Below are 13,980 nucleotides of genomic sequence, written 5' to 3'. Positions count from 1 at the left end.
TTAGAGTTTAAACAAATGCAGTGAGTTAAGCGTCTCTAGTCAGGGGCATATCACATAAACCGAGTTTGTTAAAGGGGACTTACACATGGAAATCTGAACCAAGCATTTAATAGTTTTTAATGAGAGCTACTTGATCACGATCATCTTGGTCATTTACTCTGATTTCTGTTTCATTTATTCCATTATGCTCACAAGTAAGTATGTTATTATGTACTTGTTTATAGACAGCCCAAGGCACATAAGCATAAATGTTAAGATTATACATAAACACGGTCGTGGTTTGCAGTGATGCAGCTGGAACCCATAAGCTTTATTCACAACAATCCGGTGAGTAAATCCAGGCAGCTCATGTTCCAGTGGGGCTGTGAGATCCCAAAACACACCAGGAGGTAGACACTGGAAATCGGACCACCCCCCACCCACCACTGCTCCATCCATCTGAATATCAAATGGCCTTAGGTATCATCCTTTCACCCAAGCCAAGAGCTTGCCAGACACTGAATTCTACCTCCGAAGATATTGCAGACACTGTCCGCAGCTCTATCCACTCTGCCATTTCCCCGGTTTAGGACACCATCCCATCCCACTTGGATCACTCCATCAGCCTGTGATTCTGTCTCTCTGTTGTTCCTAGGCCCACCCTAATCCAGTTAGTACACTGCAACAAGGATGATCTTAGGCCAAGGGCCTTGGCCTTTGCAGGTACCCAAAGAAGTGAGTGTGACTAGTGACAGAACGAGGGAAAAGCATCAGGGGCTAGAGGGGTATGCAGAGGCACTGTCTAAAACCCTCAAAGTTCCCAGGCTGCCCTTCAGAATAAGTCCAAACTCTCTCTCTCTGGTACACAAGGCCCTGCTTGATCTGTGCTGCTTCCCTACCCCACCCCCAATAGCATGACCCCTCTCTCCATCCTTCAGCTCATATTCTGTACAAAAGCCAAGATGAGTTACAGTGTATTTGCAAGTTTCCCACCTGCAGGTTTCTCTCTGGCCTCTGGACTTTTGTATGAGCTCTTCCTTCTGCTTAGAATACTTTGCCTGCCTTAAGACTGTAGCATGAGCACCACTGCCCTTGGGGAGCCCATGGGCCTCCCATCATCCTCCCACCCCACAAAATAGGTTATAGGCCCCTGCTGTGTAGTTCTTCCAGCAGCCCATGCTAAGCTTGATTCTAAACATCTGTCTATGTCTCTCTCCCCCATTAACGGTGAACGACTTATGGGTAGGACTGCATCTTCTGCACACAGGGCCTGGCACAGTCCTAGTCACACAGCGAGTGCTCTAAAACTGCGTTCTGAATGAACAGATGTATCCTATGTTGCCAGCTGAAATCATAGAGTGAGTGGGTAACAGTACCTGTTAGGCAAGCAGTGAATGGAGAGAACAGAGTAGAAGTGAGAGCTGATGTGCATAACAAGGTCCACTTAAAGTCAGGAACCACTGCTTGTGACTCCTGACTGACCTCTTCGGCTATCTTGAAACACCATTCCAGACAACCAAGTTCTCCATTAAGGTTAACTTTAAAACTTAAAATTCGGAGTTCCTGTTGTGGCACAGCGGAAACGAATCCAACTAGGAACCATGACATTGCGGGTTTGATCCCTGGCCTTGCTCAGTGGGTTGGGGGATCCAGTGTTGCTGTGAGCTGTGGTGTAGGTTGCAGACATGGCTCAGATCCCGTGTTGCTCTGGCTCTGGTGTAGGCCCACAGCAGCAGCTCTGGTTAGACCCCTAACCTGGGAACCTCCATATGCCGTGAGTGTGGCCCTAAAAGGACAAGAGACAAAAACAAAAACAAAACAACAACAAAACCCCAAAAAACTTAAAATTCTATCTTTTTCATTTCGGATGTAACTTTGAGAAAATGCATTAGCTTTTTTTTTTTTTTAACTTAGTGTTTTTTGTTGTGTTGTTGTTTTGTTTTTTTCCTTTTTGGCCGCACCTGATGCATATGGATGTTCCTGGGCCAGGGTTCAAATCTGAGCTGCAGCTGCAACCTACGCCACAGATTGAACCCATGTCTGAGGCACTGTGGAGACAATGTTAGATCCTTAACCCACTGCACCACAGCGGGAACTCCTTTAAACTTAGGTTAACCTATTTTTTTTTTTTTTTTTTAATGGCTGCATCCACGGCACATGGAACTTCCCTGGCCAGGGACTGAATCTGAGTTGCAGCTGTACCTATACCATAGCTACTCCAACATCGTATCCTTTAACCCACTGCACTGGCCAGGGATCAAACACAAGCCTCTGCAGCAACCTAAGCCCCTACAGTCAGATTCTTGGTGACTTGAGGTCATCAAATATGCATCACCAAATGGCCCTAGACTGGTGTGCTTTTCTATATTCTTGTGTCTGATTTTTACAGTTAGTCCCTCTCTTTGGTTCCTACTGGGGCTGCTGAACCCTCAGAACATTAGAACTGGAAGGAGTATCAGTGTCTACTTCTTGCTACTGTTAGTGCCTGTGGTCTTTGCTCATCCTCTTCTTAACTTGCTGCTTCCCAGGCTCAGAACTATCAAGTTTATTGGAACTGTGTGAAAAGGAGTTCCCATCGTGGCGCAGTGGTTAACGAATCTGACTAGGAACCATGAGGTTTTGGGTTCAGTCCCTGCCCTTGCTCAGTGGGTTAACGATCCGGCGTTGCCGCGAGCTGTGGTGTAGGTTGCAGACGCGGCTCGGATCCCGTGTTGCTGTGGCTCTGGCGTAGGCCGGTGGCTACAGCTCCGATTCAACCCCTAGCCTGGGAATCTCCATATGCTGTGGGAGCGGCCCAAAGAAATAGCAAATAGACAAAAAAAAAAAAAAGAATTGTGTGAAAAGAAAGGATAGTTTCTGAAGGAAGGAGGGCCTTTATGCTTCCCACTTTTGGCAGTGCATTCTGTAGCTTGGGGGGTTTTGCTTGCTTACTTCCCACTTCTTGGCAATATACTAAAGGGCTCTGGTGTTACCGTCACCCATCCAGAAGCAACCAGCATTTTGCAGCAATCACAAACATGGGCTTTCAAGTCAGACAGACCCCAGGCTGAACAGTGGCCCCTCCACCAAGTTTCATCTACAGTGGAATAAGGAACAATACAGGCCTCAAAGGGTTCTTTCGAGAATTAAAATTAGATAGTGTAAATAAAGTAAACACCACAAGGTCTGGCAATATAGTCCACGCTGAATAAACAATGTCTATTATCATTACATATAATAAGGTTTTCATCATTTACCACACAAACAAGAATAACCTGCTCGGTTAATAGGAAAGTAAAATTGAGCATTGAGTTAAAAGACAAAATCAAAGGCAGCTACCTTGGAAAACTGGGTTTGGTTCCAGATATTAAAATATTAACTCTTACATCTGGCCCAACCCAGGTCACTTCCATGCAAGCCTCTCACATGAAAACCCGTATCCCTTTCAGGAAGGCGGCACAGGTGATGATCTCAGGCGACCAAGAAGAAACCACAGTTCAGCAAGGTGAAGGGCCCTGCATGGGGCACACAAGAGGGAACTGGAGAGCAGAAGTAAGCTCTAGGATGGCAGGTTCTCACTCCATGGCTTTTTTATTGTGTCCCTGCCTCCCTTTCCTTATGGGCCAGTCAGGGAGCTAAATGAAAGTGACTGAGAAAGAGACTGAATTTGCAAACACATTAGTCCCTCAATGCTCTGTGCACCACAAGGCCGGCCTCTGAGGGCTGTCACGGCCTCTGATTCGCACTGGAAAGTGTGGCTCCAAGTCTCGCCGGAGAAGACACGTCATTGTAGTCTTCAAAAGCAAGACTGGTCAACTGAGTGGATTTCCAGACCGTATCCCGCCCTTAGCTCTTCCCAGAAGCAGGGAGGAAAAGTCAGTTTGAAAAAGGGATATTTGTTCTCAAATTCCTTTTTACTTTCAAGACCACTTTAAAATCCTGTGGCTTGGTCATGCATGTTTTCTTCTTACCAAAGAGGCTGCATCACTTTCAATTAAAAAAAAAAAATTTTTTTTTTTAAATACAAATGGACCCCTTGTATATCATAGTTGATGCTTTAAAATTCATGACAGTTAAAACTGTTGTTCTTTTACTATCACAAGGAACTGTTGGGAAGGACTGGGCAGGCTTCCTAAACAGCCATTAAATTTGGAAATAACTATGGCCTCACTGTGAAGGTGCTACACACACTTCCACGGGGACCTCCATAGTCGACAACATTTTTCTGAGAACCTCCTCTTGTCCACAGCCCTGTCACAGAGGATCTGCTCCCATTAATTGCTGCTGGCTGTGGGCAGGCCAAAGAGCCCATCCTCTTGCCTCAGCTGATTCCCACTGGGGCCACCAGATCTCACTCCCAGGATGCTGAAACTAGGATTCCGGTTAGTAAATTGTAGGCACTGGACTTGAAGGGTTCTGTCTAGTAGGGATTAAGGCAACCAGCCATATTTGGGCCATGTGAGTAATGAGTGAGCTGCTTCTCCTGGTCCACAAAGAGGAGGAAGAATGGATGCCCTACTGAAGGAGAGGTAAAGATGGGAGACCTGGTGGCCCCGGAGAGAGATGGCAAGAGTGAGTAATTTCTTCCCAGGTTCTTGGGACACAGAGATTGGGTTCTGGGATATACTCCCAACATCCTTCTAGAAAATCTCTTTTGCTCAAGTTAGCTTGAATGAGTTGTTCTCTTTTTTCTTCTTCTTTCTTTCTTTTGTGTGTGTGTGTGTGTGTGTTTAGTGTGTTTTCTATTCCAACGCTCTGATCAAGTCTGAGATGTTTGTTTAAGAAACCAGAAGCGAAGGTCTTGTCTTGCATTTTAAAAAATTCCCTGGGAGATGGAGTTCCCATCGTGGCACAGTGGTTAATGAATCCGACTAGGAACCATGAGGTTGCGGGTTTGGTCCCTGGCCTTGCTCAGTGGGTTAAGGGTCCGGCGTTGCCATGAGCTGTGGTGTAGGTCGCAGACACGGCTCGGATCCCGAGTTGCTGTGGCTCTGGCGTAGGCCGGTGGCTACAGCTCCGATTTGACCCCTAGCCTGGGAACCTCCATATGCAGCGGGAGCGGCTCAAGAAAAGGCAAAAAGACAAAAAAAAAAAAAAAAAAATTCCCTGGGAGTCCCCGCTGTGGCACAGAGGGTTAAGGATTCAAACCATGGGAAATTCCATAGGCTGTGGGTGAGGCCAAAAACACTGCCAAAAAACAAACAAAAAACCCTCTTCCCTGGCTCTGCAGAACTCCTTTCACTTTTTCTTACAAATAAAATCTGCTTATTCGGAAACAATGCAGTGACTCCATTTATTTTAAATGTCATTTAACCTTGTGTGACAGAGACCATTTTCTGCATCAGGGATTCCACCTTGGTGCCTCAGTAGCTGAATTCTCCCCTCCATGGGAACAAGGACTAAGTATACAAGAGATGATACCGCTGGTGTCCTATTAAAGGACCAGTCATTTCAAATACTTCCTTCAGAGCATTGATGGGTTAAGTGTAGATTATTCCACACTCTCGGCCTGTGACCATACTGTCCACTATAACCTCTGTTCCAAATCTGACAGCTGCCATTGTGGTCCACATCCTACCTCTTTAACATTATTTCTAAACGGCAACTCTCGTTTCAGTCACTCAGCCCCACTCATGTATCTAAGTCTCACATTAAACTCACCCAAATAAATAGGTAAACACAGCCTTTTCATCCCCTACGACATTTTACCTTTAGGGGAAGGTAGTGAGAGTTCCTAAGGATTCTGACCAGATAAGACCCTGATCACAGAGGTAGTTCCCTTCCCGTGGGAGCTCTTTCTCTGAAACAATTTCTGGTGATATAATATGATGGACAGTCTCCAAAGGAGGCTCTAATCATTTCTCCCCTCCCCATACATGTATGTGACTCCACACTTTAAAACTTGGGATCAGTTTCCTCTCCTCTTGAATCCGGGCTGACCTTGTGGCTTGCTTTGACCAATAGACTGTGGTGGACTTTTGTGTTCACTTCCTAAGAGGTCTGGCAGCTTCTCTTAGAAGCCAGCCACTATGCAAGAGGTGTAAGTATGTGGCTGGAAAGAGGGGTCACCCAGATAGAGGTCTGAGGTCGTCTTGGATGTCCAGGTCCCAGCAGGGCCACCAGGTGATGCAGCCACTTGACTGAGCCCAGATGAGAGCAGCAGCAGCAATGCTGAGCTGAAACTCAGCCAATCCACAAAGTCAGGAGAAATTACAAATTGTTGTTTTAAGCCACCAGAGTTTGGGGTGGCGTGTCATGCACTAACAGACAACTGAAACACCTTGCTTGTCAAAAGGTCAGTCCAAGTTCAAGGGGAATGATGCAGCTGTGTCTCTGGGAAGAAGAGCTCAGTTTGTTGACTTGAACTTTTTCCAGGGCCACCACAAATATCCCTGGCAAAGAACCACAGAGTCATCTTTTCTTCTTCCTGCTGTCTCATCCCTTATAGAATCCACTTGTCATCAAGTTCTGACTTCTTCCTAAAGCATCTTGCATTTAACCCCTCCTGCATTATCTTGCTGCTGCCATCACAGCCAGGACCTTATCTCCTGCACCTAGAAATCTACATCCATCCTCTCCTCCCTGTAGTCCCTCCCGTAGAGGGACACTGGGCTCATCTTCCTGAACGAGGGCTTCCAGCGTGTCAGTCCCCATCTAGCCAAGGCTGCCCTGCAAGGTTCTGACTTAGTTCTTCTCTGGCCACTCCTTTCCTCAGACAGCTTGGCTCCCACCACATGCACAGCAATCCCAAGGCCTTCCTCCAAGTCTGTCAGGCTGTGCCCTGACCCATCCAGCCCCACCAGTCTTTCTCCAAGAAGATGCCTCCAGTTTCCCAACCCTTCCTGAGCCAACCCACCTTCAAAACCTCACGGCCCTCTACCCCATAATCTTTCTTAAACAATTGGTGGGCTGGTTTCCAAATGTCTCCTAGATTGATAACTCAGATTCCTAATCACATCAGAAGATGGAGAGTAGAGACTATTCCCTATGTTTATGTATCTTCCTTACAGGCAAGTCCTGGTATAAAGATTTTTCAGTAAAATCATCCATATTGATTGGAATGATTTTCCTTTTTTTTAAGTTATTGGTATGCTTAGAACATTCTAAAAAGGGATTATATAGAATTGTCACTGAGAAAAATGTTAATTTGGTTCAGAAAGTCTGTATTTTTTTTTTTTTTTTTTTTTGGCTGTGTCTGTGGCATGCGGAAGTTCCTCGGCCAGGGGTCGAACCCATGCCACAGCAGTGACAATGCTAGATTCTTAACCCACTGAGCCACCAAGGAACTGTGAAAGTCTGTAATTTTTTTAATGAAAAATTTAATAGTATCCACTGTGGAGTTCCCATCGTGGCTCAGCGAAAACGAATCTGACTAGTATCTATGAGGATGCAGGTTCGATCCCTGGCCTCGCTCAATAGGTTAAGGATCCTGCATTGCCGTAGCTGTGGCATAGGCTGATGGCTGAAGCTCCAATTCAACTCCTAGCCTGGAAACTTCCACATGCTGCAGGTGGGGTCCTAAAAAGCAGGAAAAAAAAAAAAAAAAAAAGGACCAGACAGAGAACAGAGATAAAATGCAGGCTAGGAATAACCTATTTGGGAGTGAGATGATAGGAACATGCCAATGGTGGTCTATTCCCACCACAATCTGGGCTGGGATTTTGTGCCTACCCTCTGCTAGGTCCTGGACTTGGAGTCATGTGTATTTTACTCCTTTAATCTTCAAAATAACCTTGGAAGGTACAGATAAGGAAACAGAGGCTCAGGGGAGGCTCATTTTGCCGTAGCTATTAAGCAAGTAATGATTTCAATCTAAGCCGGTGTGACTCTGGAGTCCACATTCTTTCCACTAGATTGTGTGGTCTCTCTTGTTAGAAGAGATATGACATTTTACAAGCAAGGATATTTGGTGAGCACCTGTTATGGCGTCCACTGTGCTAGGTGATGAGGAAGATAGTTAAAATATCTGGCTGGAGGGGGAAAGGCCCCATAAATTCCATCCGCACCCCTCCATAAATATTCAGTCCAGGTAACCTAAGGGTGCTGACCAAGAAAATATGGCTTTCAGAGAAATTCTTGAGTCCCCTTTCCACCTTAAGTCTCTCCTTCACAGAGATTCCAGAGCTACCCCTGTGCTGATATTTGAACAGCTCAGTCCAGTTGGGGAAAAAACCTTGCTCACATAACACAAAATATAAACAATAAACAACAAAAGACTGAATAAACAATAAAAACTGAACTCTGACTATGCTAATTTGCACAGTCTAAAAGGGTTCCATCAGACAAAATGTTAAATAATTGTAGTGGAAAGAGAGAAAAGGTAAAAATGAGTCTGCGTCATTTATATCATTAATGTTCATTTCAATATTGCTTTGGCTATCAGCTGAAGTTGGAGGTTTGTTTTAGCTGTAGAGTGTTAATGTGTCTTTTTCAAGGTGAAGTTCAGCCTGTGCAATGGAGATGGTGTTGGGGGAGACCCTACAGCCGGGACAAGGCCGACGATGCAGTGTTTCATACATAGGGTCCAACTCTGGGGAGCCCTTTCCCAGCTGAGAACAGCTGGGCTAGGAACAGCCGTGGAGACGGGCCCAACTTTTTACAGAGCGGCTCTGCTGTGCAACAAATGCTTCCTGGATACCATCGCAGCCTACTTACTCTTGGGGCTTGGGATTTCCCAGATTCAAAGGGGAAAAGAAAATGACTTGGAGCTAACAGCTTGAACTGCAGACCCTCTGTCGCCACTGAGTTAATCCTCTGGTTTCCACAATGTCAAAAAAGCAATCCTAATAATTCAGCATACTATCAGAATTTCAAACTCTAATTCCCAAACAATCCACAACGAAAAATTCTCAACAGTGACCTCAACAGTAGCCTGGAACCATCCCAAGGCCCTTGTTTTAAGGATATAAATGAAACAGGGCTGTTCTCAAGTTCTGGATGGAAAGGGCACTGGTCTTGCCATTAGGAGTCCTAGATTCAAATCCTATTTAGTTTAGAGGGTAACCCTCTCACATCACTCAACTGCTCCAGCTTCATTCTCTCATCTGACCAGGGCTGGAGGGAGGGGTTATAGGGCTGTTAAAAAGCTGATAAAGGGAATTTAAGTGCTTTATACATACTCAATAATAATTTAAATAAAAGCTAAAACGTTTTTTAAAAATCAGTGCTGACGATAAAATGCAGAAAGTGCTGACAGAAACAAAACATCTTCTATGTTTGAGAGACTGCCTTGATCACCACTGCCAAAATGCCCTTGGCTTTTTATTCAAACTCAGAACTTAGCTCTAAAAACTCTTATTAGGGATCACAATTAGAAGCTTTCAAATCCTGTTTTGGGGTGATGCATCTTTGTAAGGAATGACAAATCTGTTTTAACAAAGTCAGGGTGTCATTAAATTAACAGGAACTTGAGGCAGTGAGGTCACTGGCTGAGACTGACTTGAAGCTCCCACATTGCTGGCATCCTCTTAGGGCTGGTCTGTGTGAGTGATACAGTCACTAGAGAACCTCTCACGGATTAGGAGGGAGAAATCTCACCCCAAATCCCTAATACGAAGGCTTATGAAGTCATGGAGAAATGTTTCCTTCTGACCCTCCACACTCCCCTCAGCCTCAGCACCATCTTCCTGGATTGAGGTCTGCATCCAGACCACAAGAATCCCTTATCTGGCCCCATCTAAGTCTTCTCAGATCTCATCTCTTGCCTCTCCTTCTTAAAACTGATGTCTCAGCAATACTGATTTTGCTTGAGAATTCACCAGTGGGATGTGTGTGTATGTGTACATGCAAACTACTGACTTTGCTTGGGAATTCACCAGTGGGGTGTGTGTGTGTGTGTGTGTGTGTGTGTGTGTGTATACACATGCAAACTGTTCCCTCTGCTTCCAGTGTCCTCCCTTACCCTGCCCAACCTGGCTACCTACAGGGTGGTCCTGCAGTGCCAGCATCCAGAGGCCTGTTAGAAATGTACAGTCCTGGGTCTGTCCCACACCAGCTGAATCAGAATCTGCATTTTAATAAGGTATGGCATGCACCTTAAAGTGGGAGAAGCCCTGCATTAAGACCCACTCCTTCCAGAAGCCCTCTGACAATCAGCAGCCCCCTCCTCACTGTGCCAGGGCAGATGACTCTCTTCAGTGCCCCCAACCTTCTGCTCGTCTCACTTATCACAAGTATCTTGCACATGCTTATCTGTTTATGTGTCTGCTTTCACTCTTAAACAAGGGGCTCCACACAGGCTGTAGCCAGGTCACCCCGTGTCCCCTACTTTGTACAAGTTCTAATATATGGTTAGAGCTTAGATAATATCATTTGTCACAGCTAATAATTTCTAAAGTCCTTGTGATTTTAAACTTTAACAAATAATTTTTTTTGGCCACACCCATGGCATGCCTAAGTTTCCAGGCTGGGGATCGAACCCACACCACAGCAGTGGCCCAAGCTGCTGCAGTGAAAAGGCCAAATCCTTAACCCTCGAGCCACGAGAGAACTCCTAAACTTTAATTAAGAATTTTAAGTAACTTTGATAACTAGTAGTTTTAATATCTTTAAATAGGAGTTCCCGTCGTGGCGCAGTGGTTAATGAATCCGACTAGGAACCATGAGGTTGCAGGTTTGGTCCTTGGCCTTGCTCAGTGGGTTAGGGATCCGGCGTTGCCGTGAGCTGTGGTGTAGGTTGCAGACGCGGCTCGGATCCAGCGTTGCTGTGGCTCTGGCATAGGCCGGTGGCTACAGCTCCAATTCAACCCCTAGCCTGGGAACCTCCATATGCCGCGGGAGCGGCCCAAGAAATAGCAACAACAACAACAAAAGACGAAAAAAAAAAAAATCTTTAAATAACTAATAGTTTTAATAAGTTAAATAACTAAAACTTTAATAACTAACTCAAATAGCAGTGAGGTATGTTCAAAAAGTATTATAATTTAGATTAGTCATGTTGCTCATTTGAGTCCACCTACTTTGAATGTATTTATAGGTTCACTTTTTAATTTTTAAAGTATTTATAAAATGTGTTATAATTTTTAATATTATAAAAGTTATTTTTATAACTGAAACTTTCAAACATACACAAAAGTAGGAAAGAATATTTGCCCCTGACCTGGCACAAATATCCACTTTTAAAAAAACAGTCTTGGAGTTCCCATTGTGGCTCAGTGGTAACAAACCCAACTAGTATCCATGAGGACACATGTTTGATCCCTGGCCCCACTCAAGGATCTGGCGTTGCCATGAGCTGTGATGTAGGTCGTAGACACGGCTCGGATTTTGAGTTGACCCCTTAGCCTGGGAACTTCCACAGGCTACGGGTGCAGCCTTAAAAAAGGGGTGGGGGGAAGCAGTCTCATTTCATCTATTTCCCTCACCCCCAACCACTCACTCTTTGGAAGGCTAGACCATTTTCAAACAAATCCCAGATATAATTTCTTTCTTTCCTTCTTTCCTTCCTTCTCTCTTCTTTTTTGGCCACCCTGTGGCATAGGGAGTTCCTGGGCTAGGCAGATCTGAGCTGCAGTTGCAACCTATGTTGCAAGTATGACAACACTGGATCCTTTAACCCACTGTGCTGCGCAGGAATCAAACCTGCATCATGGCACTGCAGAGATGCTGCCAATCCCATTGCGCCACAGCAGGAACTCTTCCAGATATAATTTCAACCACAAACATTTTGATATGTATCTGTAAAACCACCAAGCCATTATTATACCTAAAAAAATCACCAGTGATTCCTTAATATAATCTAACACTCAGTCTGGTATTCAAATTTCTCCATTTCAAAGATGAATTTTGTTTGTTTTTGGCTGCACCTACAGCATACGGAAATTCCCAGGTGAGGGAATGAATCCATGCTTCAGCTGTGACCTACCCACAGCTGCAGCATTGCAGGGTCCTTAACCCACTGCACCACAGTGGGAACTCCTCAAAGATAAATTTCGTAGTTGTATTTGCAGGAATCAGGTGAATATTTTATACCAAACAAAAAAACAGCTCTCAGAGCTGACAAGATAAATTTCTTATGCCCATGGCCTCAGGCCCCAATCAGCTATGTGAAGAAAATTCTATTTGCCTTTCAATGTTATCTGTAGGCTCTGCAACCCCACTAACGAGATTACTTTCCAAAAAGCTGTACAAAACATTCATAAAGAACCTGTAGGTGCCAGTTATAATGGAAAAAAAATAAAAATCATTAATAAAAATTAAAAAAAGAAGCTATAGGTACAAGAGAACAAAGCAAAAGCCATGCTGAGTATTGCAGAGCTGTCCTTCAAAAGCACTGAACTAAATGGGTGATTATTTAACAGACATCCAAAAGGCAGACATTAAGCCAAATGATCTTGCCATCCACAGCCAGACCAACAGAACTTGGAGATTTAGAAGGCGGGACATGGAAGGATGGTAAATTTGAGGAAGTTGTAATTTCCTTCAAAAAACTGGTGTTTCTTCTGTCTGCAAGGGTATCTGAGAAATATGCTGGCAGAAGCGGTTTGAAGAGCAAATCCAATTACCTCGGAGTTGTTCTCCCTTTAACAGTAAGTTCTGATCCGTGCTCCGCAGGTCAAGAGCATAGTTCAAATCGCTCTTTGCCCCTTTTGAATCATACTTTGCCTCTGCCTCCCTGCTCGTTTTAGCTCTCTACGTAACAGAGATTCCGGTCTCCACACAATGGCCCACCATTCAGCCCTGCTCAGGCTTTGTCCCTAAACATTCATTCCCCCTGGCTCCTGCTGGGTTTGTTATATTCAGATATGAACTTTCCAGGAATCCGATCATGTCACAGGCCTCTTCCTGTATGACAAGTTCAATGCTAATCATGAATAGTGGCTTCACACAGAGGGTTAGCATTATTCATGAAAATTATGACTCCACATCCAGAAATAGGGCAAAACTAGCCTAAAATAAGCAGGCTGGATAGCAGTTGAGTCCACCGACCAATTACCAAGGTCTCTTGCTGCAAACAGCACAGGAATTTGTCTCAACTATGTAAATCTGGCACATTAGAAGCACAATGTCCTTCCAGACTCCAGGTCTGAGGCTTGGCTCAGTGGGAGCACTGGTACCCACAGGGTGAATGGAAAGGTTTTCCCAAGAACCAGACAGACACGGCTCCCTCCTCCCACATTCCCAAACTAAGGGATTCCCCACTTCTCATTCCCTATGTCTGTATGTCTCCCCACCCTGACCATTTTGAGGCTGGCTTTAGCAGCTGTGAGAGGGTTACCAAGGTCTTTCAGAAAAAGAATGGATATTTAATTTTTCTTTTCTAGAACAGTGAGGCACATCTGACAAGTATTACAAATTAGAGAGGGAATAGATGGTTCATACCATTTTGCTCTAATTCTCTCCTCCAGAACTTAGTCTCAGTGGCCACATGAGTCTGCTTCCATTGGCCCAAATTATATTTTATAAAGCAAGCTGAAGATTATCTTCCCAAATAAAAGCGTCTGCATTGAAATCCCCTCTTCACCATTCCTGAGAGAATGACATAGGCTGGTACTAAAAGACTATCTTTGTGTAGAACAAATGGACCGAGGAAAATCTGCTTTCCTCTCCCTGCTGCCCCTTCCTTCTTTACATAACTAGAGCCAAATGAGATGTTTCTCATTTTAAAAATTTGATTAAGAAGCCAGGGGAAATGCCTATTCTTCTGGTCTTTACTGTTTTCTCAGTTTGGGGGACTGAACCAAGGCATAACAGGTTGGAAGGATAGGCATGCAAGGGCCTGACTGCCAGGCAGTGGTGACATGTAGAAGTTTAGTTCATAAAAGGTGAGCCCGGTGCAGGGAGTGGCCCTTTACCCAGAGGCAGCAGAATTTAGACTATGTGGTGGGCACTAGGGAGAGGGTCCCAGTTCCTGTGTGGACCTCCACACCTAGCCTCTTGCCCTGAGGGGAGAGAGAGGTGGCAGGGTGAGGGGTAGATTTAAACATAAAGGAAAAAAACCAGGTAGAATCATTATGAATGAGCTCTTTCTCTTCAGCTCCAGAAACTGAGAAACCCCGTTCCTTCGGTATTTTTTGAAAACAT

The 13,980-nt window shown here is 44.8% G+C and overlaps 1 protein-coding gene across 4 annotated transcripts in view; it reads right to left on the bottom strand.

The window, feature by feature from the left end:
* Positions 1-13,980, bottom strand: part of KREMEN1 (kringle containing transmembrane protein 1) — a 69,108-nt gene that overhangs the window by 25,786 nt on the left and 29,342 nt on the right. The gene's annotated exons all lie outside the window — the stretch shown is intronic.

Source organism: Sus scrofa, chromosome 14, assembly GCF_000003025.6.
Source record: "Sus scrofa isolate TJ Tabasco breed Duroc chromosome 14, Sscrofa11.1, whole genome shotgun sequence".
Lineage (NCBI taxonomy): Eukaryota > Metazoa > Chordata > Mammalia > Artiodactyla > Suidae > Sus > Sus scrofa.
This window is presented reverse-complemented; position numbering and strand designations above follow the sequence as displayed.